This window comes from Panthera uncia, chromosome B4 (genome assembly GCF_023721935.1).
Source record: "Panthera uncia isolate 11264 chromosome B4, Puncia_PCG_1.0, whole genome shotgun sequence".
Lineage (NCBI taxonomy): Eukaryota > Metazoa > Chordata > Mammalia > Carnivora > Felidae > Panthera > Panthera uncia.
The window spans coordinates 38,247,478-38,266,551 of record NC_064809.1 but is presented as its reverse complement, the minus strand read 5'-3'; the positions used below and the strand labels follow the sequence as shown (position 1 = coordinate 38,266,551).

General features: G+C 42.5%; 1 protein-coding gene across 1 annotated transcript in view; it reads right to left on the bottom strand.

The window, feature by feature from the left end:
* The window catches only part of TIGAR (TP53 induced glycolysis regulatory phosphatase), a 123,988-nt gene that overhangs the window by 38,371 nt on the left and 66,543 nt on the right, over nucleotides 1-19,074 (bottom strand). The gene's annotated exons all lie outside the window — the stretch shown is intronic.

The window sequence follows — 19,074 nt, the reverse complement described above, 5'->3', positions numbered from 1 at the left end:
GCCTTGCTGAACTTCCGCTCTCCCATTCACCAGCATTCAAATTTCACCTTCTGACCATCCAAGGCAGCTGGCTCCTGGCCCAGGAACTAGAAGCGGTTTGAGATCATCCCCCTGACCACAGGCAACTGTATGCTTACAAGAATCTTCTTTTCTGAGCTGGTAAATCCAAAATGATCGGGAAGTTTACAGGACACCAGGTTTGAGGGGCACTGGCTCCTGGATCCCGCCCCACCCCCCACCCCCAACTACCCCCAGGGCTATTGCTTACACCCTGGGGAAGCTTAGAAATCGCTGCAGGCAGGGAGGCAAAAGAAATGCTCCTGCCCAGGAGCTGCCCTTGGGGAAGAGTTAAGGGCTGCTTGAAAATTATGCTGGGAGAAGGCGGCACCATTTGGGAGAGGACGCTTTAGAGTTTTTCCTGTTGGGGCTGTGGGGCAGTTAGCTGTGGCTTGTGGCCTGTGTGGGTGCCATTCTTTCACTTTGGACGGGGGTTAGATGATGAACAGGGAGCACTCAAATCTGTTGTCTTTTGAAAATCGGCCCCGGACGTTGCAGAGAGTTTGGCCAGGTGGTGGAAAGACTGGCCTGCAGGGTCTTGGGCAAGCCATTTAATTTTGCTGTGCCTCAGTTTCCTCGTTAGGAAAGATGGGTAGAACATCTCCCAGTGGGGGTTACTGTGACTGCTGAATGAGCTAAGGGCAAAAGACATGCCCCCCCCCCCCCCCACCCAGTGCAACCCTCCCTCCCCCGGCCCATGGGCTCTAAGTCAGGGAAGTCCCCTGCTGCCACCGCTCCCAGAACAAGGAGCTGCTCTGTGGCTGCCAGCTGCCAGGATGAGTGGCCTGGAAGAAGAGGGTCGCACGGATGGCCTGTCCTGGACACCAAAGATGGAGGAGGAAGGAGAGTGGTGGTGGGGGGGCAGGCACCCCACGTGAGGCTGAGCTGCTTTTTCTCGGTCTCCTTCACTCCTGCAGCCCCTTCCAGGAGAAGATCGAGGACACAAGGAGTGTCATTTTCCTGTCCTCACTCTGGCTCCCCTGGTCCCCGGACTCGGATGGGTTAAAGGGGGACCCCAGACACCCATGTCTTAAAATATTTGGGCCCAGAGGCAGGGTACGGAGGAGAGTGACCTTCAGGGTGCCTCTCCACTTCCGAGCCAGGAGACTTTCCCGAAGGCAGAATCCAGGACAAAGTGCTGGCGAGCTGCATTCCACTCTTGCAGCTGCTGTGGCGGCCGGGCCGGCTCTGGGCACTGGGAATGGACTCGGAAATACCAGTGGGCTTTGTTGGGCTGATTACTCACAGCAAAGGAATGACATCCATTTCATTGGACTTTCTAGGAACTTGCCGGCAGCTGGAGCGTCCCTGTCCCTGGGTCCCTCTCCGGCACAGGGAGGCTGCTACCAGAAGCCCGGTACTGGGGAGGGAGGCGCAGCCCTGGAGGACCCGAGCCCGCGGGCCCCAGGAGGCACTGGTGGGATTCTCCTTTTATTAAGCTGGGTTCTGGGTCCTCCTCCACTGTGATAACTGGAAGCCACCTTTCCTGGCCTGTTTTTCTGATCTTCTCTGCCTGGGCTTTCCCCACCTCTCACAGAGCAAAGGAGGGCTGGGTTCTGGCAGGACGGCAGCCACGAAGGCATGGCAGTTGGCACGGTGGTGATGTGGCTGCGGGGGAGGCGATGCCCATTGATCTGGGCTGCTGCAGCCCCATGCACAGGCACAGAGATGGGCACAGGGAGCCTTGCAGGGGCGCGACGCTCTTCCCGGGTTACACACTCAGCAAGTGGCAGAGCTGGGGACGAAATCCATTTCTGCTCAGTTATGCAGCGTGTGTGGGGTTAGCTACCAGACCTGACTGGGTGTGTTCTTCATGAGCTCTACTTTTATGCGAATAAGAGTAAGCGCTCCCTCAGGGCCAAGGCCACGTCTTCTGTTTCCTCTGTGTCTACGAGATCCCCACAGCTCGTTTGAAAAAGCAGCTGCCAGATTGTGCTGAGGCAGTGGGGCCACAGCTGCCCAAGGAGTCTGTGTGGAGGCCACGGTGGCCGAAGGGACCCTCCTCAGCTCGGAACCTGTCCCTCTGCAGAGGCACCTCTTCCACGTGTGCTGGCCTACCTTCCTGCTGCTGGTCACCGCTTCCTCACATTCCCTTCCCATCTTCCTCATGGCCTGCCTGTTCATGGCTTTTCCTGACATGTGGCTCCATTACTGTCTTCTCTTTCCTAATGCCTCTGCACCTCCTTAACTATTTATCATTAACGCTGCTAACACAGGACTGATTTTCTTTCCACTCTCTTTCCTGTGCCATGAGGGTTCTGTTTACAAATGGCTTCTATGCCTCCTTCTCCCTGCCTCTAGGTTTCTGGACTAACCTCACCCTCTGTGCCCTCTCAGACTCTCTCCCCTGCAGAAGTCCTGTCAGAAGCCCCGATGGCTTACTGACTATCCCATCTAGACCTTTCAGGCAGCTGGCATTCAACAGAGGACTGTGAGAGACCATTGTGGACCCAAATTGTGGCCAGGGTGGCAAGGCCACATGGTTCCAGATGGTATGGAATCAGTTTGATTATCCTCGATATAAAGATGAGGGACCCAAAGCTCAGAGAGGTTAAGCAACTTGCCTGAGGTCACACATTGAGAAGACAGTGGAATCTAGAATCTTGAACACAAGGTTGAGAATTTTCTATTATATTGTGCTACTTCCCAAGAAAAACTTCATTGTGTCTGGTTTTGGTTTTTGTATTGAAAGTAATTCATCACATTAAAAAAAAAATGTTTATTTAGTTTGAGGCAGGGGAGGTGTGGTGGGGGGAGGAATCCTAAGTGGACTCTGAGCTGTCTGCACAGAGCCTGATGTGGGGCTCGATCCCATGAACAGTGTGATTATGACCTGAGCCAGAATCAAGAGTCAGACACTTAACTGACAGAGCCACCCAGGCACCCCAGTAATTCATTACATTTTAAATTATAGAAAGATTATAATTTCTGCAAGGTATTTCACTCAGTAGATGGTCTTTCACCCTGGAACTTCCATCATTCTGGATCAATGAAGCATATTATCATGGGTGTTGGTGTTAATTTTAAATAAAACCCTCGCATTGAGTCTGACATAGACTTGCTTGATAATATTGTTAGTAATAGTATTGTTCATAATACACTAATTATTGCTGTTTGAAAAAAGAAAAAACAACAGAGCTTCTAATAATAATGCTGCAGAAGCCTAGTTAGTCCAAAACTGATGAGAAAGCACTGGCCCTTGGGTAAGAGGCTTGACTCTTTAACTACCAGCAGTTGGCTATGTGGCTTGGGGCAAGATGATGACCCTTGGGGTTTCATCAAATGAGTGGCTCATCCCTTAAATACAGGGCTGGGTCTAAATAATCTCTATGACTCCTTTCACCTCCAAACTTCAACAAGTCTGGAAATTTGGCTTTGTAACCTCGTCAGCGGCAGAAGCAAGTATGGAAGCATGTGAACCCATGCCACTAGACCTCCCTGCCCCAGCATTTGGGGTGGTCCTCCCAGAACCTGACTGCAGGAACATGGAGAAGTTCTTGCTGCAAGTCTGAAGAGTTCTTGTCTGAACCATGCTAGCTGGTTGACCTTTAGGGACTCAAAAACTTCCTCCACGTTAAGGTTGACATAAACAGGTCATACCCGCGGCCAAGGCCACTCCCTCTGTTCTCATCTGTTGGACTCGATGGGTAGCAGAATTTCCATCCGCTCCAGCAGCTGCTGATGGCTGCAGGGTCTGGGGTGGTCTCTGTTAACCTGCCAGCTGCTTAAACAGCAGGCGGAGGGAGCTTCCTCTGGCTTCCTCTGGTCTGCAGCTGTTCAGAGCATCACTGGAACAATGGTTGACTTCCACGACAAGAATGTGTCAAAACTGATTTTTTTTAATGCAGAAAATTATTTCAGGTTGACTTATAAGCTGGTCCAAATATGTTCTCTGGAATATAAAACATGGTGATAAAGTGCCCCAAATCATGCCTCACACATAGCAAGCACTCTGGTCATGGTAGCTCGTGGTTGTTAATATCAGATCTCATGGAATAATGCGACTAAAATGGTGATGATCTCCCAACTTGACTAACCCTTCTAAGACCAACTCAGACCCCCTTTCCTCCAGGAATTCTTTCTGGACTCCTCGGCCTGTATTCATTTCTGGCATTCATTCACTGATTCATTCATTCAGCAAACGCTTTTCAAGTGCTGGGGTTCTAGGTGTTGAGGATATCCTGGCAAATGTATTCTGGTAGGTGAAGACAGATAACAGGCAACATACCAATTAAAAAAAAAGTCAACATTCATTCATTCAGTCAATCAAAAATGTACTGAGCACTGGGGCACCTGGGTGGTTCAGTTGGTTGAGCCTCTGACTCTTGAGTTCGGCTCAGGTCCTGATTCCAGGGTCGTGGGATTGAGCCCTATGTCAGGCTCTGAGCTGAGTGTGGAGACTTAAGATTTTTTTTCTCTCTCTCTCTCCCTCTGCCCCTCTTCCCTGATTGCGCTCTCATAAATAAATAAATAAATAAATAAATACTGAGCACTTACTATGTGTCAGATACAGTATTATATAAGATAACCATGGCTTCTCAACTTTTTAGTAGAGAGAGGGACAATGAGCAAATTGATTACAAAGTTTAGACATGGTACATATTTGAAGAAAATGCAACAGGGGCCTGAAAAGGGGATGGGGTGCTGCTTTAACCAAGGATGTCAGGTTTTAATCATTTCAGGAGAAGTCCAATCAAAATGAACAATGTCTCCTGCACTCACTGCTGGGGTCACTTATCTACCTTTATCATGTTGTTAAAGACTTTCCTGTTTAAACATGGTTGGCTTGGGGTGGCCACTGGCTGCATTTGAAGGATTTAACGGACTTTAGTAGAGAATAGGGAGAACTGCTCTTTAACTTGATTGAAGATACTTTGGCAGCATCTGTTACAAAGTCTTCAGGGTCTGGGGGCTTGTGGAAGCAGGAACAAGTGTGGGGAAAAGAGCTTATGGTAGGGGCACTGGAGACTCTACAGAAGCACTAAAACATGAAGTCTCAATTTCCAGTGAAAAGCACTACATGACATCATGGACAGCTGGAGCAAAGCCTGGCTCTTTCCCAACCCTGCCATCTGATTTTCAGTCCTAGCAAACCACTGCCTCACTTCTGTATCAAGATTTTAACTTGCAGAACTGTTTTCTTGTGAGCTTGAGGTTTACAGCATCCTTGAAAGATAAAAGTGACAAATACTATTATCTGTGTTTGAGAGTTGAGCAAACTGAGAGAGAAAGGTCAAAAGTCTTATCCAAGGCCACCCAGTAAGTTGGGGGAGAAACCAGGAATAGACCTTATTCAGAGTCCTTTGTTCTTCCCACCACATTGCTTGTCAGTACCCAAATTTGCCAAATCTGCATGAAATGTGAATCCATTCTTAGCTCTTGTGCATTCAGAATAATGATCTGACTTGGAACTTTTCTTCGAAGACTGAACGTTCCTTCTCTTGGACACCCTAACTGCTGCCTGCAATTCCTTGTCTTAGGCCCCCAGCTTCCCACACCTTCCTCTGGGTGGTGGGGAAGGGGCCAATAGTGACAGGCAGTGTAGGAGGTGGACACTTGGGGCTACAGCTCTGGACAGCTGTCCTTGATTATAGATGGATGCGCGAGAGCCCCCAGGCACGCCCTGCTCGACACTGTCTCGGAACTGCTGAATGCAGACTGGAAAACCTCATCAAGAGTGTTGACCAGAACAGATAGATGCTGGCGGGTCATGCTGGAGGAGACCTACAGTAGGTCCCAAGCCTATCTCCCATCTTTCCCTCCTAGGTTTCCTCCCCCTTCAGGAAGATGCACACTAGTGGGTGTGGGTGGGCAGTGCCTTGTGAACCATTTGGAAAGAGGGCAATTTCCTACTCCTGTGCCAACCTCTGCACTGGTCTCCTAGTGTCTACTCTCCATTCCCTCCATTCTGATGTCCACACAGCAATTACAGCAATCTTTGAAAACCTAGAAGTCTTCATTTTTCTCCCCTGCTCAAAACCCTACAACTCCACCACCCTGCTCCATGCCCCCTTCTTCTAAGGACAAAATCTCAACATGGGTTATAACTGCTTGGTCCCTCCTGCTTAGTTTGCCGCCTTACTTCAGACCAGCTCCTCTTTGCCACTCTGACGTCAGCCACACTGGCCTTTCTGAGCCTCAAAAGAGCCAAAGTCTTTCTGCCTCAGGACTTCTGTATAGACTGTTCCCTCTGCCTGGAACGCTCTCCCCTTCTTGTCCCCTACTTGTTGGCTGAATATTTCTTACTCAGCTTTCAGGTCACAGCTTAAATGTCACCTCCTGGATTCCTTAGACTAGATTATATCCCCCTTATATAGCACTTTTTCACTTCTGTAAGATAGTAGCTAATTGTACTAAAAAAAAAACAACCCAATTGTTTAATTGCTTAGTAGGTTCTCCTCTGCCCCCTCTCTCTCCTCACTCCCTTCTCCCACTCTTCCTTTTGGTAACATGATCTCTCGTTGTGCCTAGGATACTGCCTGGCACCCCACCCATGTCTGTTGAATGACTAAACGACCCATGTGCCCCATGGGTTGGGAGGACACGTAAGATCATTGAATCCGATGTATCTCCTTTACAGCATTCCTGCCGGATGTCCCTCACCTCCACCTCAATGCCTCTGTGTTTGTGTCAGGGAACTTGCTGCCTCTGAGGGCAGCCCATTCAGTTGAAGTAGGAAGGGGCCTCGCCAGTGGTTAAATGCTCACCCTCAGTATGTTAACGCCACTATACCTTTGTTTCCTCATCTGTAAATGGTGATCTCAATATCACCCACTTCACAGAAATGGTGTAATTATTATTATTTTTTGAAATTGTTATTTATTTATTTTGAGAGACAGATAGAGAGTGAGCAGGAGAGGAGTGGAGAGAGAGAGAGAGAGAGAGAGAGAGAGAGAGAGAGAGAATCCCAAGCAGGCTCCAAGCTGTCAACGTAGGGCCCTATTTGGACTCAAACTCATGAACTGTGAGATGGACCTTGCCCAAACCAAGAGGTGGACACTTAATCAACTGAGCCACTCAGGCGCCCCTAGAAATGTTGTAATTATTAAATGATATCAGGCACATGAAACATAGTAAGTTTTTCACCATGATGGTTCAACAATTGTAAATTATTATGATTATTACTATCATTATTATATAATCATCATCACAGAGGGTGAAATTTTCCTTACATCCCATTGTGATCGATTTCTCTGTACATGTGGTTCTACCTGTGGGCTTGCACAGAATGTGTCTGTCACATTTCCCATGACAGCCAGTGAAGGTGTTGAAGACAGTATGTTGCTGAATAGGTCTGTCTTCTCCAGTGTGCTCCGGGACAGGAACTGTGCCAGTTTCCAGCTTCTCACCATCTTGGCCCCTCTTTGAATAATTCCTCCTTGTCTATGTCCTCTCACTTCTCCAGCCATCCTAGAGATGAAAAAGTGCTAGTCCGAACAGATCCAGGGCCATGGACAACAGAGTAGAGAATGAGAAGGAATTATCTAGTCTCTGGACCGGACCCAGGTGTGAGAAGCTTTATGGGCTTTTCAGCAAACATTCAGGGTCTCAGTCTTCCATTGTGAGATGGGAGCTGAAGGAAACATTGTAGGGATTCCAGGTCTGATCTCAGGAAAATTGATCTGCTCCAATCTACCATTTATTTTCTTCCTGCTTTCTTTTCAAGGCTACAAGTCAGGTACCTACATGCTACTCCAGCTTATACATAGAATGTCCTACGTAAACAACCACCAAAGCTGTGCAGATCCTCTTGTTAGAACTTACCAGTCTTTCAAAATATTTTTTCAATGTCTTTTCTTTCCTGAGTTGGAATACCATACTAGTTTCTGCTAAAGTGTTAATGACTAACCTCAGTTCCCCTTCCTGCCTGCCATCCACTCCCTCTGCCCCTAAGGGTTGGGAAAATTTGAAATTTAGACATAAATGGAAGGGTCTGTGAGGAAGTTAATTTTGGGCAGGTGGAGATCGAACCTAGGGCTCTCCAATTCACAATGTGCAGGGAACTTCCCACTGTGCCTATGCATTAAACTAACCAAGCCTACAAATATAATCTTGTAGAAAGGAGGGCAGGTCCAGTGAAGTCAGTTAATATGAAGACCGCCATCTACTGGTAGATGGTATCTAATAGACCTATTGGTGTGCTCAGTAAGTTCTTGCTACTGCATGGAGTTTCCTGATTGGATTGCCTTAATGAGGAAGACCCGTAGTCTCCCCTATTCCTGTTCTCTAATCTTCCTTTTAAATTATTTATTTTTTTAAACTTCGATTCCATACTCTATATAAAATTCCACAGAGCCTTTGAGCTGGAAGGGATCTTTGAGCTGAAGGGCATACCTGTTGTGTAAGCCATTAACACTTTAGTATAAATTAATACATTTGATTACCGCCAACCTGGAAATTGAGCTGAAATTCTAAGGAGATGACAAATTGGTTGTATTTCTTCCTTCCTCCCTCCCTTCCTTCCTTTCTTCCTTCCTTCCTCCTTCCTTTTTTCCTTCTTTCACACTCCCTCCCTCTTCTTTCTTCTTTCTCTCTTGCTCCCTCCATCCCTCTCTCTGTCCTGCTGTCTCTCCCCTCTCTTTGTCCTATTGTTGAATATAAAAGGCTGGTTCAAAAACAAAATGTTACCTATGAATAGGAAACAATGGCAAACACTTTCATTTACCGAGAGATAGCTATGGACATTTTTAAAAGGTATTAGTCCACAGGCTTTACTTACCCTATCAAAATTCGTATGTGCTTATTTCTGAGTCTCTGAAATGAAACAAACGCAGCTCCTCCTGAAATTTCCCCAATCTTCAAGAGCCCATATTTCCAGTTCCTTCAACCCCTCTAGCAATCTCCTCTCTCCCTTTCGATAGGAAGTGTAAATATTTTTGCCATATTCTTATGCGCCTTTCATGTGTGATATATTTGCTTCATGCATGTCTCTCTGGCCTCTTCCCATGGACTATTACTTCCTGAAAACATTTGGCTTCTCTTTCTTAGTTGCTCATCATGGCACTAAGCATAAATTCAGTGCTGGCCACCCAACCAGACATGTTCATTGGTTTGGGCTTACACAGTGGTGAAATGATGGGCAACAAGGTCTTTGTTAAGTTCAGATAACATTCTAGGTCTCCATACACCTACTTCTATGTGTGGGTTGTGAGAGGGAGAATAATGGTTTACCAACTGGAGTGTGAGTGTGCCTGAGGAGATAGGAAGACTTCCAAGGGATATTTAGGCAGGAGTTGATTTGAGGGAATCAATTTCCAGATCTTCAATTCCATTTCAATCCTTTTCTAAAGTTGATCTGCTTGACAGTGCACCTGCATTGGCTGGTTCTCTGCTTCTGCCTCTTCTTTCTCAATAACCCTTTGCTCACTTTATAAAAAAGAAAAAAAAATACTAACTTTTATTCATCCCGAACCTTACTATGGTGCATTAGGCCAAGTATAAAAGCCTCCATGGCATCAAAGGACAACTGAAATTACCAAGGAAGACAACATAAATCTCTGAAGCTTTGTGTCTTTCCCTGTCTTATACGTATTTCTGTTAAGGGCAAAGCATGGCATTAGAATGGGGTACTTTGCCCCATTTGGAGGATATTTTGAATTCAGACATATTGCACAGTGAGGTAGCAAATGGGATATTTTTGTTTAATGAATCTCCTCATCTATTCCCCAGTGATGATCAAGGAAAATATTGCCATCATGCAAATCCCATGAAAATAAAGTGAGTGAAGATAGGAAATAATGAAGGTGGTGGTACATTACTTTATCCAGGTGATAAATGGTATATTTCTGGTGAGATTTCAAGCTCTCTCTCTTCTCTATAACTATCTATGTATCTATCTATGTATCTATGTATCTATGTATCTATCATCTATCTGATATCTATCTATCTATCTATCTATCTTTCTATCTATCCATCATCTTAGAATGAGGACATATATTAACACATATTGGTTTGGATTAAAAAGTGAAGACCAAGTGGGGTGTTTTGGTTTTTGTTTGGACAGAGAATAAATCTACCCTGGGTGATTAATTTTACAATGATGACTGCTTTCAATGATTAGGCTATGATTTGTGAATGTTTGTGAATGATTTTGGATGTTATTCATAAACTGTATTAAATCTGAAGCTTAAAATTAAAATATCTGCATCTTTGAAAGGTTTGGCAATAGTAAAAAGTAAGCATATGATAATACAAAATAATTTTATGAAAGTTTTTGGCATATGTGTATTGGAGTTAACAATATTTCAATTTATCTGACTCTTTCAATGAAATTAGAAGGTGCCTCCAAGAAAAAGAATAACAAGGATACTTAATCTTTTGATGAGTTTTGGCAAAGCATTTTTGGTGACCCTTCAGAAACAGAGAAGGTTAATGACTGAAAAGACTGGACGGTAGGTATTTGTAAGTCAGATGTCTTCCAATTCTTTGCTTTCAATGATATCAGAGGAGGACCTAATCGAGTTGTCAGCTGATAGATTATTAAAAATAATTCTTGATGATAGAGCAGTATGTTATTTTTGGCATAGAACTTGGAAAGAGTTCAGACAGTTAAATCATATTGCTATAATAAAACTCCGTCCAAACTTATTTATGTGAGCAAAGTTTCCCAGCGCTCCTTCTATAAAAGTGAAAAGCAGGAATAAAATAGATACTGCTCCCTGTTTGATTCTAATAACAAGTAATATCATGCATGGGTACATAAAGTAATTAGAAATAAAAGCCTTATCCATTTCATTAGGAAATAATGTTCTAGTAAAAATTTCTTAATGGAACTTCTTATTTGGAGGAAGCAGATTCACATGCAGTTGTAAGAAATAATGCAGATAGCCTGTGTAGCTTTTATCCAATGGTAACATCTTGTAACACTATAGTATAATATCATAACCAGGACACTGATATTGATATAGTCAAGATACAGAGTATTTCCATCACTATGAGGACTCTTCATGTTGCCTTTTTGTAACCACACCTACCTTTCTTCTATCCCACTCCTCTTTTTTTTTTTTCAGAGAGAGAGAGCAGAAGTGTGAGTGGGGGAGAGGGGCAGAAGGAGAGAGAGAGAGAGAGAGAGAGAGAGAGAGAGAGAGAGAATGAGAATCTTAAGCAGACTCCATGCTCAGCACAGAGCCTGAAGTGGGGCTCGATCCTGGGCTGTGAGATCATGACCTGAGCCAAAATCAAGAGTGGGATGCTCAAACGACCATGCCACCCAGGCATGCCATTCCACCTCTCCTTAACCACTACTTTGGTCTCCATTTCTGTTATTCTGTCATTTCAAGAATGTTTTATAATAGAATCATAAACTATGCAACCATTTGGGATTGACTTTTTTCACTCAGCAATGTTCTCTGGAGATTTATTCAGGCTGTTGTGTTTAGCAATAGTCTGTTCCTTTTTATTGCTGAGTGATATGCTGTGGTATGGATGTACCACAATCTGTTTAACCATTTACACAAAGAAGGATATCTGGGCTGTTTCCACTGCAGAGCTATTACAAATAAAGCCTCTATGAATACTCACATACAGGTTTCTGTGTGAACATAAGTTTTCTTTTCTCTGGCATAAATATCCAGGAGTGCAAGTGTGGAATCACATGGTAGTTGCATGTTTAATTTTTTAAAAACTGCCAAATGGTCTTCCAGAGTGACTGTATCCTCTTTCAATTCCACCAGCAATGTATGAGGGATCCAGTTTGTCTGCATCTTCACCAGCTGTCAGTGGTGTTACTTTTTTAAACACATCATTTTGTAATAAGAGTTCAAATTTTAGAATCACTTTGTTTTTATTTTTATTTTTTTTAATGTTTATTTATTTTTGAGACAGAGAGAGACAGAGCATGAATGGGGAAGGGTCAGAGAGAGGGAGACACAGAATCTGAAACAGGCTCCAGGCTCTGAGCTGTCAGCACAGAGCCCGACGCAGGGCTCGAACTCACGGACCGCGAGATCATGACCTGAGCTGAAGTCGGCCGCTTAACCGACTGAGCCACCCAGGCGCCCCTAGAATCACTTTAGATAGAAAAGCTGCAAAGATAGGACAGAGAGTTCCATGTACCCCTCACTCAATTTCCCTTATTGCTAACATCTTACACCCTGACAGATTTTTTTTTTTTTTTTTTTTTTTTTTTAGTTTATTTATTTTGAGAGGGGGAGGTAGGAGCAGAGAGAAAGGGAGGGAGAGAGAATCCAAGCAGGCTCCACACTGTCAGCACAGAGCCCAATTCAGGACTTGAATTCAGAACTCACTAACTGCAAGATCATGACCTGAGCTGAAGTCGACGCTTAACCAACTGAGCCACCCAGGCACCCCTTGACACATCACTTTTAACTAAATGCCACAGTTTATTTAGATTCCATTAGCGTGTCTCTGGTGTTCTTCTGCTAGGGGATTCCACCCAGGGTACCACATTACTTTTAACCGTCATGTCTCCTTAGCCTTTTCTGGTAACAGTTTCTCAGATTTCCCTTGTTTTTGAAGACCTTAACTTTTGAAGTGTGCTGGCCAGGTACCTTATAGAATACCCTTCAATTTGGATTTGTTTTGTCTTTCTCAAGGTTAGACTGAGGTCATGGGTTTCGGGAGGATTACCACAGAGGTGAAGTGCCATTGCCATGACATCATATCAAGGGTACTTGCAACCCACGTGACTGATGATTTAACCTTGATCACCTGGGTGAGGGAGTGTATGCTGGGTTTCACCACTGTCAAGTTACTCTGTTTCTCCCTTTCCATAGTTTACTCTTTAGAAGCCAGTTACCAAGGGCAGACCACCCTTAAGGGGTTAGGCGTTAAGCTCCACCTCTTTGAGGGAGGAGTTCCTGCATACATTTTTTGGAATGCTTCTTTAGGGGGGATCTCACTTAAAAGAATGATAAACATTATTTCTAGAGCAATTTTAAGGTTTCAAAAAAAACTAAGCAGAATACAGAAAATTTCCATAGACCTATCCCCTCTCCCCCTCTTCTCCCCCCCTCCCCAGCATACAATTTCCCCTATTATTAACATATTACATTAATGGAGTACATTTATTACAATTGATGAATAAATATTGATACATCATTACTAACTAAAGTCCATATTTTATTTTATTTTATTTTATTGTTTTATTATTTTTTAATGTAATTTATTGTCAAAATGGTTTATATACAACACCCAGTGCTCATCCCAACAAGTGCCCTCCTCAATGTCCATCACCCATTTTCCCCTCTCTCCCACCCCTGCCAATCAACCCTCAGTTTGTTCTCTGTATTTGAGAGTGTCTTATGGTTTGCCCTCTTCCATCTCTGTTTGTAACTATTTTTTCCCCTTCCCCTCCCCCATGGTCTTCTGTTAACTTTCTCAAGATCCACATATGAGTAAAAACATATGGTATCTGTTTTAATCTGACTGACTTATTTCACTTAGAATAATACCCTCCAGTTCCATCCACATTGCTACAAATGGCCAGATTTCATTCTTTCTCATTGCCAAGTAGTATTCCATTGTATATGTAAACCACATCTTCTTTATCCATTCCTCAGACTCAGATGCTCATCAGACATTTAGGCTCTTTCCATAATTTGGCTATAGTTGAAAGTGCTGCTATAAACATTGGGGTACATGTGCCTCAGGGATACAGCACTCCTATATCTCTTGGGTAAATTCCTAGTAGTGATATTGCTGGATCATAGGGTAGATCTATTTTTAATTTATTGAGGAACCTCCACACTGTTTTCCAGAGTGGCTGCACCAGTTTGCATTCCCACCACAGTGCCAGAGGGTTCCTGCTTCTCCACATCCTCGCCAGCATCTATAGTTCCCTGACTTGTTCATTTTAGCCACTGTGACCAGTGTGAGGTGGTATCTCAGTGTGGCTTTGATTTGTATTTCCCTGATGATGAGTAAAATCCATATTTTACATTAGGATTCACTCTTCTTTTACAGTTCTTTGGGTTTTGATAAATTCATAATGTTGTGCATCTGTCATTACAGTGTCAAAATACAGTGTTCAAAATAGCTTCATTGCCCTAAACATTCTTGTACACCCTCCTTCCCTCCCACCAAATCCCTTACAAACAATGGTCTTTAAACTGTCTCCATAGTTTTGCCTTTTTAGAATTTCATATATTTAGAATCATACAGTGTGTGGTCTTTTCAGATTTCTTTCCTTAGCAATATGATTTCAAGGTTTTTTCATGTCTTTTCATAGCTTGATAACTCATTTCTTTTTAGCACTGAATAATAATCCTTTTTATAGATGTACAATTTGTTTATTTAATCACTCATTGGAGAACAATCATTATTTGACAATTATGAAGAAAGCTGCTATAAACATTTGTGCACAGAGTTTTGTGTGGACATAAGTTTTCAATTCATTTGGGTAAAGACCAAGGAGGAGTGCAATTGCTGGACTGTATGGCAAGACTACCTTTAGCTTTGGAAGAAGCTCCCAGAATGTCTTACAAAGTAACTGAGCCATTTTGTATTCCTACCAGCAATGAATGAGACTTCCTATACTTCAAACTCCTCTAGCCTTTGGTGTTGTCAGTGTTTGGGATTTTAACCATTCTAATAGGTACATAGTACCTGCTTTTTAGATTTCATTTCCCTGGGGCACCTGGGTGGCTCAGTCAGTTGAGCATCTGAGTCTGACTTCGGCCCAGGTCATGAGGTCATCGTTCCTGTCAAGCCCTGTTCCAGGCTCTGTGCTGTCAGCTCAGAGCTTGGAGCCTGCTTTGGATTCTGTGTCTCCCTTTCTCTCTGTCCCTCTCCTGCTCATGCTCTGTTTCTCTTGTCTCTCTCTCTCTCTCAAAAATAAATAAACACTGGGGGGCCTGGGAGGCTCTGTCAGTTAAACGTCCGACTTTGGTTCGGGTCATGATCTCGCAGTCCTGAGTTTGAGCCCCATGTTGGGCTCTGAGCCTGGAGTCTGCCTCAGATTTTGTGTATCCCTCTTTCTCTGCCCCTCCCTTGCTCGTGCTCTGCCTCTCTCTCTCTCAAAAAATAAACATTAAAATAAACAAACATTAAAATTTTTTTTTTTTAAATTTACATTTCCCAAATGATGTATTATGTTGAACACCCTTTGTTTATTTGCAATCATACATCTTTTTTTGGTGAAGTGTTAGATCTTTTGCCCACTTTTTTAATTGGGCTGTTTGTTTTCCTATTGTTGGGTTTTAATAGTGTGTGTGTGTATTTGTATATTTTAGATTACAGTTCTCTATCAGATGTGTGTTGCCAAAGATTTTCTCCCAGTCTCTGACTTGGCTTTTCATTTCTTTATTTTTAAATTTTTTTAATTTTTTGACGTTTATTTATTTTTGAGACAGAGAGAGACAGAGCATGAACGAGGGAGGGTCAGAGAGAGGGAGACACAGAATCTGAAACAGGCTGCAGGCTCTGAGCTGTGAGCACAGAGCCCGATGCGGGGCTCAAACTCACGGACCACGAGATCATGACCTGAGCCGAAGTCGGCTGCTTAACCGACTGAGCCACCCAGGCGCCCCAGGCTTTTCATTTCTTAACAGTGTCTTTCACAGAATAGAAGTTCTTAATTTAAATGAAGTCCCACTTACCAGATTTTTTTGTTCATGGATTGTGGTTTTGGTGTTACATCTGAAAATCATGGCCAAATCTGATGTCAGGTAGATTTTTTTCATGTTATCTTGTAGCTGTTTTATAGTTTTGCATTTTAAATTTAGGTTTATGACCCATTTTGAGTTAACTTTTGTGGAAGTTATAAAGTATGTGTCTAGATTACCTTTTTTGCATGAATATGTACAACTGTTCTCAGCAATTTTGTTGAAAATACTATCTTTTCTCTATTGAATTTTCATTGGTCCTTTACCAGATATCAATTGACTATATTTGTATAGGTCTATTTTGTTCCACTGATCTGTTTGTGTATACTTTCACCAACACCACACTGTCTTGATTACCGTAGCCTTATAGTGGCTGTTGAAGTCGGGTAGTACCCACTTCCTGACTTTGTTCTTCTTCACTTTTGTGTTGGCTATCTGGCTTTTTTGTCTTTCCATATAAACTTAGAAACAGTTTGTTGATATCCATGAAATAACTTGCTGGGATTTTGAGATTTAAAAAAAAAATTTTTTTAATGTTTATTTTTGAGAGAGACAGAGATAGAGATGAGTTAGGGAGGGGCAGAGAGAGAGGGAGACACAGAATCCAAAGCAGGCTCCAGGCTCTGAGCTGTCAGCACAGAGCCCGACGTGGGGCTCAAACCCACAGACTGTGGGATCATGACCTGAGCTGAAGCTGGACGCTTAACCGACTGTGCCACCCAGGCGCCCCTGGGATTTTGAGATTTTGTTACATCTGTAGATCATTTGAGAAGAACTTTGGAATTTGAACAATATTGAGTCTGTCTATCTATGAACATGGAATATCTATCTATCTATCATCTATCTATTTATTTAATGTTTTATTTATTTTTGAGAGAGAAAGCATGAGTGGAGGAGGAGCAGAGTGGGGAGTGCTTCAAGCATTTGAAGCAGGCCCGGTGCTGACAGCAGCAAGCCTGATCTAGGACTCAAACTCATGAACTGTGAGATCATGACCCAAGCTGAAGTCAGACACTCAACCGATTGAGCCACCCAGGTGCCCCTTTCTTTACTTTTTTAGACGTTTGATTTTTTTTTTTGTCAGAGTCTTGTATTTTTTCTCATATAGATCTCTTATACATTTTGTTAGATTTATATCTAAGTATTTCATTTTGGGGGGTGCTAATGTAAATGGTGGTTGGTTTTTACTTTTTCTATTGCAAACATTCATTGCTGGTATATAGGAAAGCAGGTGACCTTTGTATACTAACCTTGTATCCTGCAATCTTTTTATAATCACTTATTAGTCCACAGGTTTTATTTTCTTAATTCTTAGGGATCTTCTACATAGATAATCATGTCATCTGAAAACAAAGAAAGTTATATTTCTTGCTTCTAAATATGTATACCTTTTGCTTTCTTTCTTGTCTTTTGCATTACCTGGGACTTCCAAGTGTGATGTTGGAGTGACAATAGCTTTACCTTGTTGATTCAAGTGTATTTTATTTTAACGATTCTGAAGTGTTTGTAATGATATCTCATGATTTTACTTACATTTCCTTAATGGCTAATGATATTGAATATCTTTTCATGTGGTTCTTTGTTGTCTGTATATTCTCTTTGGTAGAATGCCTTTTTATGTCTTTTGCCCACTTTCTAATTGGGTTGTTTGCTTTCTTTTTACTGTTACATTTTGAGAGCTCTTTACACATTCTAGATACCAGTAATCTGTCAGTTTGCAAACATTTTCTTCCTGTCTTTAGCTTGACTTTATCCTCTTAACAGGGTCTTCTGCAGAGCAAAAGTTTTAAAGTTGGATAAAATCTAATTAATCAGTTTTTCCTTTTATGGATCACACTTTCACTATTAGGTCTAAGAATTCTTTGCTTAGTCCTAGGTCCTGGTGATTTTCTTTTTTCCTAAAAATTCTATAGTTTTAGAATTTACAGTTAAATCTGTGATCCATTTTGAATTAATTTTTGTATAAGACATGAAACTTAAGTTGATTTGTTTTGTTTGTTTTGTTTTTAATATATCTATGGCTATCTGATTGCTCCAGCACCATTTGTTGAAAAGGTTACCTTTCTTCCACTGTGTGGCTTTTGCACCTTTGACAAAAAGAAGTTGGACACATTTGTGTGGGCCTATTTTTGTGTCTTCTATTCTGTTCTATTCATCTCTATCTATTCTTCCACCAATAACACAGTCTTGATTATTGATTTATTGTACCTATAAAGTAAATCTTTCTTTTTTTTTTAAATTCTTAGTCTTGTTTAGTTTTTTTTTTTAATGTTTTATTTATTTTTGAGACAGAGAGAGACAGAACATGAACGGGGGGAGGGGCAGAGAGAAAGGGAGACACAGAATCCGAAGTAGGCTCCAGGCTCTGAGCTGTCAGCCCAGAGCCTGACGCCGGGCTCAAATTCACGGACCGCAAGATTGTGACCTGAGCCGAAGTCGGACACTTAACCGACTGAGCCACCCAGGCGCCCCTAAAGTAAATCTTTCAAATTAAGAGTATTATTTTTTCTCAATTTCTTTTTTTTTTTTAATTTTTCAACATTTATTTATTTCTGAGAGACAGAGAGAGACAGAGACAGAGACAGAGTGTGAGTGGGGGAAGGGGAAGAGAGAGGGAGACACAGAATCTGAAACAGGCTCCAGGCTCTGGGCTGTTAGCACAGAGCCAGACGCAGGGCTTGAACCCACAAACCATAAGATCATGACCTGAGCCAAAGTCAGATGCTTAACCGACTGAGCCACCCAGGCATCCCTCTTTTTCTTTTTCAAAATTGTTCTGGCTGTTCTAGTTCCTTTGCCTTCCCATGTAAATTTTAGAATAATCTTGTGACTAGTTGGCAAAAATCTTGTTGGGATTTTGACAAGAAATGTGTTGTGCCTATACATCAATTTGGGGAGAATTGACACATTCACTGTGTCTAGTCTTCTAATATATACACACAGCATGTCCCTCCATTTAGGTCTTATTGATTTCTTTCATCAGCTTTGTATAACTTTATGTGTATAATTCTTGTACACGTTCTGTTGGATTTATACATAAGTATTTTGGCTTTTTGATCAATTGTAACATGGCATTATATTTCTTATTTTGGTGCCCCCTTGTTTATTGCTGGTATATGGGAATCAATTTATTGATTTGTGTATGTTTATCTCATAGTTTGTGACCTTGCCGAACTCCTTGTTTGTTCTGGTAGTCTTTTGTAGATTCCTTGGGATTTTCTTCATAGACAATCATGTGATCTGCAAATATGGATAATTTTATTTCTTTTCCTGATCTATATGATTTTTGTTTCTTTTTCTTTGTTTATTGTCCTGGCAAGAAGTTCTAGCACTACATTGGATAAGAGCAGTGAAAACAGACATCACTGTCCTGTTCCCAATCTTAGGGGGAAAGCATTTAGTCTTTCACCTTTAAGTACGATGTTACATGTGTTTTGTGGATTTTCTTCATCAA